Source organism: Mirounga angustirostris, unplaced genomic scaffold (genome assembly GCF_029215605.1).
Source record: "Mirounga angustirostris isolate CCGP_5_RB_7025 unplaced genomic scaffold, mMirAng1.0.hap1 SCAF_13, whole genome shotgun sequence".
NCBI classification, from domain to species: Eukaryota; Metazoa; Chordata; class Mammalia; order Carnivora; family Phocidae; genus Mirounga; species Mirounga angustirostris.
Genome location: NW_026991721.1, coordinates 7,156,968 through 7,164,939, shown reverse-complemented (window position 1 = coordinate 7,164,939; position 7,972 = coordinate 7,156,968).

Here is a 7,972-nt window from a genome sequence, read left to right as displayed (position 1 = left end):
CCTACTTTAAAAAAAAAAAAGAAAGAAAGAAAGACTTCGTTTAAGAATTTGATTTTGGGAAAGTTTGTCAAAAATATCAAAAGCTTTTGGGGCGCCTGGGTGGCTCAGTTGGTTAGGTGTCCAGCTCCTGATTTAGATTCAGGTCAGGATCTCAGGGTCCTGGGATCAAGCCCTGCATCGGGCTCCGTGCTCAGCAGGGAGTCTGTTTCTCTCTTTGCCCCTCCCCCTGCTCATGCTCTCTCTCTCAAATAAATAAATAAAACCTTAAAAAAAAATCAAAGGTAAAGAAAACCTGGTGGGCCTGGCTGGCTCAGTCAGAAGAGCCATGTGACTCTTGATCTTGGGGTTGTGAGTTCAAGCCCCACACTGGGTGTAGAAATTACTTAAATAAATAAACTTAAAAAAAAAATAAAGAAAACACAAGAAAATGTGTCCTTTCATCAGATGAAAGAAAAAATTAAGGTTTAGTTTCACATAAGTATGCTATTGATGTTAAAGCTTTTTTTAACCTTTAAATTCATTTAGCCTGACCAGACTAAAATTCCTTTCCCAAGATTCCTTTCCACAAAACTTATGCAACTTTGTTTCTTACATTCATATTTGTCCTGTGTTTTTCCTCTTTAGACAACCAGCCTCAGATTGGGACAAAATTATTTTCTTTTCCCTCAACACAAAAACATGCCTCCATTTCTCATACCTTCTCTTACCGAAAACACACCTTTTACTTTCTTTGTATGTGGAATATTTTTATTATTTCTACTAGCTTACATATTAGAATTTTTAACCTTTAAAAGAAAAAGAAGCAAACCAAAGAAAAAGAAGCAAACGATTGTGAAATATTGCTCTAGCATTCTATAAATTGGCCACTTAATGAATACATTTAGATTCTAGACTAAGTCAGTGGTGCCTGGGTAGTTCAATCAACTGAGTGTCCAACTCTTGGTTTTGGCTCCAGTCATGATCTCAGGGTGGTGGGATCAAGCCAGGCTCCATAATCAGTGTGGAGTCGGCTGGAGATTCTCTCTTTCTCTCCCTCTGCCCCTCCCCCCAGCTCGGGCACTTGCACACGCTCTCTCCCTCTAAAAATAAATAAAATCTTAAAAAAAAAAATTCTAGACAGTCAGCCATTGTCTCAAGGTATTTTTCCTGCTGACAAGTTTTTAAGCAATAATATGAAATTGCCAGGCCTTTAGTAAGCTTAGGTGGAATAAAAATACTATATTCAATGCTGATAACTCTAAAGACATGCCTGCCTTAATTAAATCAACAAACTTAAACTAGCTTTAATACCAAATATTTCCCCATATCCAATGACCCTGAAATTCATCAGGATTAAGTTTCTTTTTTTTTTAATATTGATTTATTTCTTTGAGAGAGAGAGCGAGAGCCCGTGCGCATCTGGCAGGGAGGGGCAGAGGGAGAGAATCTCAAGTGGACTCCCCTCTGAGCTTGGAGCCTAACACAGGTCTGGCTCCCACGACCCTGAGATCACAACCAAGAGTTGGTTGAGCCTAGAGCCCAAACCAAGAGTCGGATGCCCCACCGACCACACCACCCAGGCACCCCATCTGGATTAAGTTTCTATTATATTTCTGGGAATTTAATTTCTATAAGCACTTAATTTTCTTTAAGCCAGTTAAGGGGAGCTCTTTAACAAATTAATTTTGGCAATACCATCTAGAGGTAGAAAATGCCACAAATCTACAACACACACACACACATATATAGACACACGTGAACATACGACAGACACTGAAAGGCCTCATAGCTTCCACTCTCAGATTTCCACAAGACAGGCATTTGTAGAGAAGACACTTAAAGTTGTTATTGTTTTCTATTTGCTTACATTTCGAATAACCTTTCCTTCTTCTGTTTTTCTTCTGGTAAGAACTACTTCACTGAAGTTGATATTTTCCTTTATTTTTAAATTTTAAATTTTATTTATTTTTAAGTAAGCTCTACACCCAGCATGGGGCTTGAACTCACGACCCCAAGATCAAGAGTCACACGCTCCACCGACTGAGCCAGCCAGGTGCCCCTGACATTGGTATTGTAAAGAGATGACCTAGAAAAAAGTTCCTGGGGAAGACCAGGTAGCACACTTATATCTCAGAGGCACAAGGACAAGCCTTTGGAGATAAATGGGGGAGGTTTAGGGATTGGTAAAAAAGAGTGGCAGACTTTGAATAGTTTCTGGAGCTGCACCTGTGGTCCTGTAAAGACTCAAGTTGTAGAACAAGGACAGCTGTTCTTAATTCCTCGGGGACTTGGATTGCCACCTAAAAGATATCAAAAGACCGACACATCCATCTATGTTGCAAAGTTTTTCTGTTCCTTTGGGTACATTTAGCACAGGGGTGAAGGCCAAAAAAAAAAAAAAAGTTCTTATTAGGCTCTGAATATCAGCCACCAACCTGGCCAACTTCTAACCACAGAGCTACATAAAAATTCTTTTAAATATTTTGTCAGTTTCAGCTAGGACGAACAGCAAATATTTCTGGCGGTATTAGACAAGCCCGTGGGCCCAAGAGCCATCCTCAGGGAGGGTGCAAAAGATATTATCTTCACAAGATCCAGAGTCACTCACAGAGATCAATAACCATTGGCTTGGATTTGGAAAGGAAGGGACAACGTGGCTCTGGTTCTCAGATTGGCCTTTGATCTAGGAGGGCCAGATACCTGGAGGATCATCTGTAGACTTGAGTGGTCTTATTTCAAAAGGCACCTGCTTAACAGTTTCTCCCTAGGGGAAAGGCAATTCAGACAGCATTGAAGAGTGCTCAAAGGAGGACTGAGGGGAGCAGGAGGCTTACTTCAGCCTTATAGTCTTTTGTCCTAGGTACCTTTTATATCTTTAATTTTTCATTAGCCTTTTACCGTAAATCTTAGCCTTCAAAAAAAAAAAACTTAGACTTTTGGGGGTTTTTGCATGCCAACTAAAATAGGTATACTGTTCTACTTGTTTAATTTGAAAACCCTTACTTTCAAGTGCACTTTTTAAATGAACAAGCTTACCTACCGGAACGTTCCCCGTAATGACCATCGTAATTTCCAGTTGTTTTATTTATTTATTTATTTAAAAAAATTTTTTAAAGATTTTATTTATTTATTTGAGAGAGAGCAAGAGCACAAGAGCAGGGGGAGGGAGAAGCCGATTCCCCCCATGAGCAGGGAGCTTGATGCAGGGCTCGATCCTAGGACTCCAGGATCATGACATGAGCAGAAGGCAGGGGCTTAACCAACTGAGCCACCCAGGTGCCCCTAAAATTTTTTAAATTTAAATTAAATTTAGCTTACCTATAGTGTAGTATTAGTTTCAGGGGTAAAATTTAGTGATTCATCAGTTGCGTATAACACCCAGTGCTCACCACGTCAAATGTCCTCCTTAATGCCCATCCCCCAATTACCCCATTCCCCCCCACCAACCCCTCCTTCCAGCAACCCTCAGTTTGTTTTCTACTGTTAAGAGTCTCTTACAGTTTGCCTCTCTCTCTGTTTTTATCTTATTTTATTTTTCCTTCCCTTCTCCTATGTTCATCTGTTTTTTCTTAAATTCCACATACGAGTGAAATTATACAGTATTTGTCTTTCTCCGACTGACTTATTTTGCTTAGCATAACAGCCTCTAGTTCCATCCACGTCATTGCAAATGGCAAGATCTCATTCTTTTTGATGGCTTGGTAATAATATCCCATTGTATATATCCCATATCTGCTTTATCCATGCACCTGTTGATGGACATCTGGGCTCTTTCCATAGTTTGGCCATTGTGGCCATTGCTGTGATGGTACGATTTTGCCATGTTTGTAGCTGTCTGCAATTTCAGAGACCACAGTTCTTAAATATAAAACCACCAGCTGTGCCGGGAAGGGGTATGTTCCACTCTTTGGAATTCAAAGATCTTATTTTATTATTATTTATTTATTTTTCAGCTAAGGCCTTGGGTATCTTGGAGCCAAACAATACCCAAAAAGGGCGTGCCACCGTGGATCGGGAATTGTGTGATGTTTCATAGTGTACCTTGGTGCCCGGAAATTTTCTTGAGGTTGGTAGGTGACCTCGTGTCAATCTAACCTCTTCCGTGACCGGCTTTATCCTAACATGGAGTCTTTGGGTTAAGCAGCAAGTGTTCTAGCAGTTTTTAAATGCTTTAAACGAAAATAAATAAATAAATAAATGCTTTAAATGCCCACCAATTTCGGTGGGCTTTTTTGACTTCGGAAGTTCTCATGAGCAACTAGCCTTTACTTATGTAAGACAAGACAAAGAAACACGTGCACCTTAATAGATCAGCAGTAACCGAGACCTGTTACTATGTCCTGGCCCAACAAATGGCCTATGCACAGCTCCGACAATTCCCTTGGACCCTGGGACTGGGAAAAGAATTAAAGCAGCAGACCCCAACAGTTGGGGACTGGGGACTGCCCCTAAGAGTTCCCACGTGGTTCTCCAGAAAGAATTAAGGGCTGGGGGTTTCCCCCTCAAAAATCTGGGAATTGCAGTCTAAAAGGCCAGAGGCTTGGCTCTGGGCAGAACCACCTGGCAGCTCAGCTGGGCTCCCGACAGAATCGTCTGCCAGCTCAGGCTGACCTGTCCTGTATCAGAAGGCCAATTAGACCAGGAGCTCAGAACCAAGAGGAACTTACCCGTGGCTTCAGAAACAGCAAGAAGAGAACTCAAAAAAGAGGTTTTAGGGTACCACACCTATGTTTCTCGTTGGCCCCAAATGCTGTCAGAAGTTTGGCTTTGGGGGTGCCAGGATGGCTCAGTCAGTAGCATCCTGTGTTCAAGCCCCATGTTGCATATAGAGCCCACTTAAAAAAAAAAAGTTTGGCTTTGGATCCTGTCACTACTGCCAAGTTAAACTTGAAGATCTAATTGGCTTTATTCAATGATTCATGACTTGGGCAGCATCCCACGGAGCAAATAGAAAGGAGCTCCAAGGGGCGCCTGGGTGGCTCAGTCGTTAAGCGTCTGCCTTCGGCTCAGGTCATGATCCTGGGGTCCCTGGATCGAGTCCCGCATCGGGCTCCCTGCTCGGCGGGGAGTCTGCTTCTCCCTCTCCCACTCCCCCTGCTTGTGTTCCCTCTCTCACTGTGTCTTTCTGTCAAAAAAAAAAAATTGGGGCGCCTGGGTGGCTCAGATGGTTAAGCGTCTGCCTTTGGCTCAGGTCATGATCTCAGGGTCCTGGGATCGAGCCCCGCATCGGGCTCCCTGCTCCGCAGGAAGCCTGCTTCTCCCTCTCCCACTCCTCCTGCTTGTGTTCCCTCTCTCGCTGTGTCTCTCTTTGTCAAATTAAAAAAAAAGAAAGAAAGAAAGAAAGGATCTCCAAGGAGCTATACAAAATGGAAAGCTTTTTAAGGCAAAAGGCAAAAAGCTTTTTTTAGGCAGCAACATGGAAGTCACAGATGAAAGAAGGGATTATTACAATCACCTTCCTTTGGGGGGAAGGACAGGGGTCTATCTAGCAGATGACCTCTCTGATGTGGATCAGGAAATGCTACACTAATTGGTGTGAAATTCCAGTCATAGGAGAGGCTAAAACGGCAATTCGGGGGGCGCCTGGGTGGCTCAGTTGGTTGGGCGACTGCCTTCGGCTCAGGTCATGATCCTGGAGTCCCTGGATCGAGTCCCGCATCGGGCTCCCTGCTCGGCAGGGAGTCTGCTTCTCCCTCTGACCCTCCCCCCTCTCATGTGCTCTCTCTCATTCTCTCTGTCTCAAATAAATAAATAAAATCTTAAAAAAAAAAAACAAAAACGGCAACTCGGTTAGGTAATAAGTCTTGGTTTGCTGATGTGGGGCTTAGCACAAGTGACTCTATTTGGGGAAAGTTCTTTCTTTAACAGTTTTAAAAACAAATCTGTTATAAACATCTGTAATTTGTATTTTTGAAGAAAATTTAAAATCGCAATTCTCAATCCTGGAATCGCTTGTGTGCTTTTAAAAAATACCAGTGCTGGGTCGGGCCCACTCCCAGGGATGCTGATGTCATTATTTGGGGTTGAGAACGACTGGTCTAGAAATAGTTTTCCTAACCAGCAAGAAAATGTGCAGAACTTAACCCAGTTGTTAGGGTTAATTATGGCCACACTCTGAACACCTAGTTGGTGGAGTAGTTGCCATGAATTGGGCAAGACAAAGGTAATACATATGTTTAAGTGAACAAACCCGATTTCCTCTAACAAACACCCTGACAAGGAAGTTTCCCATGAGAAGTAAGAATAATCGTGAGGACAGATCACAGTCCATGGGATACAACCAAAAACCAAAAATACTGGCCAGAAACTAAGTGAAGACAAGTTCTTGATGTTCTCGATGATGATACAAGAGTGAACGGTTTAAACAGGATTCCATTTGCCTTTGGTCCCCTATGATCACCTTTACTGTAACTGGTAAATAGCTTCCAGACTTCTCTGCATTTACCTCCGAAGGCACTGACCAGCCAGGGCACTAGGTTTTCAAGAGCCTTGGACGACAGTCTTCTGGGCATCTCTAAGTTGTGGCTGCAGAGAGATGGCTTGCGAGGTGCCCAGGATCCGAGCATCAAGGATTGCCTGGGCAGGGCAAGATCAGGAAAGATCAGGTGAGGGCAGATCAGCTAAGGTAAGGGCTGGTGGGGTCCTGGCCACTGCTGCTGACAATCGTACCTGGAAGAGGAACTCGGCTCCCTGGGCAGAGCTGTGGGCTGTGGTGCTCGCCCCAGAAAGCAGCCCCCACAATGCACCTGGTTACATTTTCACTGACCCAGGGGGAGACAGCCTGGTGCCTGGCAGCGGGAGGACTGGAAGATGTCACCAGGTCCACAACCCCGTCTCCATGACTCACATGCAACCTGAGCAGGAGCAACATGCTGATCTGGCCTGGGCTGCCAGGCAGCAGGTGCCACCAAAAGATGGACTTTAAAAGAGACCCTGGAAAAGACAACTGGTTGTCCGGGGTCCTGCGCCCAGTGCAGACACCCTGCCAGTCTGAGGTCTAAATTCAGTGGTCCCCCGCAAAGAGTTCCCTAGCTTTAACTGAGTGCTTGATTATGAAGTTGGAGAGGGGTGAGGCCCAGACCGGCTCTAAGAGGCCAAACCGCATAATGAACCTGTCACCCTCTACTTTTCCCTTCGCATGCCCAGCCCTAGGCACCCGGGCTACTGGCATTTGCAAGGAGCCCAAAAAGGGGGTGGCGATGGGGGACTGTCACCTGGTGTTTCTTTTGCAGGCACTAGGCTCCCTGGTTTGGGCAATAAACAGTGTTGATACTGATGCCAGCGATCGTGAACAAGAGGTGGAGACTCCCAGGGTGACCGGGCATGGCCCACAAGGCGGGCGGTGGGAGATGACTTAGGACGGTACAAGGGACAGAAGGAGGAAACCACTGAGCACCCTGGGGACAAGCCTGTGCAAATGGTGCGGGTAAGACATGGAGAAGACTGGAAAAGGGCGAAGTGGTTGTTGAGGGACCAGGCATGGGGGTGGCAGGGCTGTGGGAGGACGGGAACACTTTACCCCTGGGAGGTCAGAGCACAGAAAGGGACACTAATCTCTTCCTCTCGGCTCTTATTCATGGGGCATCTGGCCAGTTTAGTCCAGCCATTAGCTGCCACCCTCAACTCGACCACTGACTGATAAAGAGTCTTTTGTGGGGGGGCGCCTGGGTGGCTCAGTTGGTTAAGCGACTGCCTTCGGCTCAGGTCATGATCCTGGAGTCCCGGGATCGAGTCCCGCGTCGGGCTCCCTGCTCGGCGGGGAGTCTGCTTCTCCCTCTGACCCTCCCGACCCTCCCCCCTCTCATGCTCTCTCTCTCTCAGTCTCTCTCTCAAATAAATAAATAAAATCTTAAAAAAAAAAAAGAGTCTTTTGTGGGGAGCCGGGGGAGGGGCAGAGGGAGAGGGAGTGAGAATCTCAAGCAAGCTGCACGCCCAGCACGGAGCCCGATGCAGGGCTCGATCTCACGACCCTGAGATCATGACCTGAGCCGAA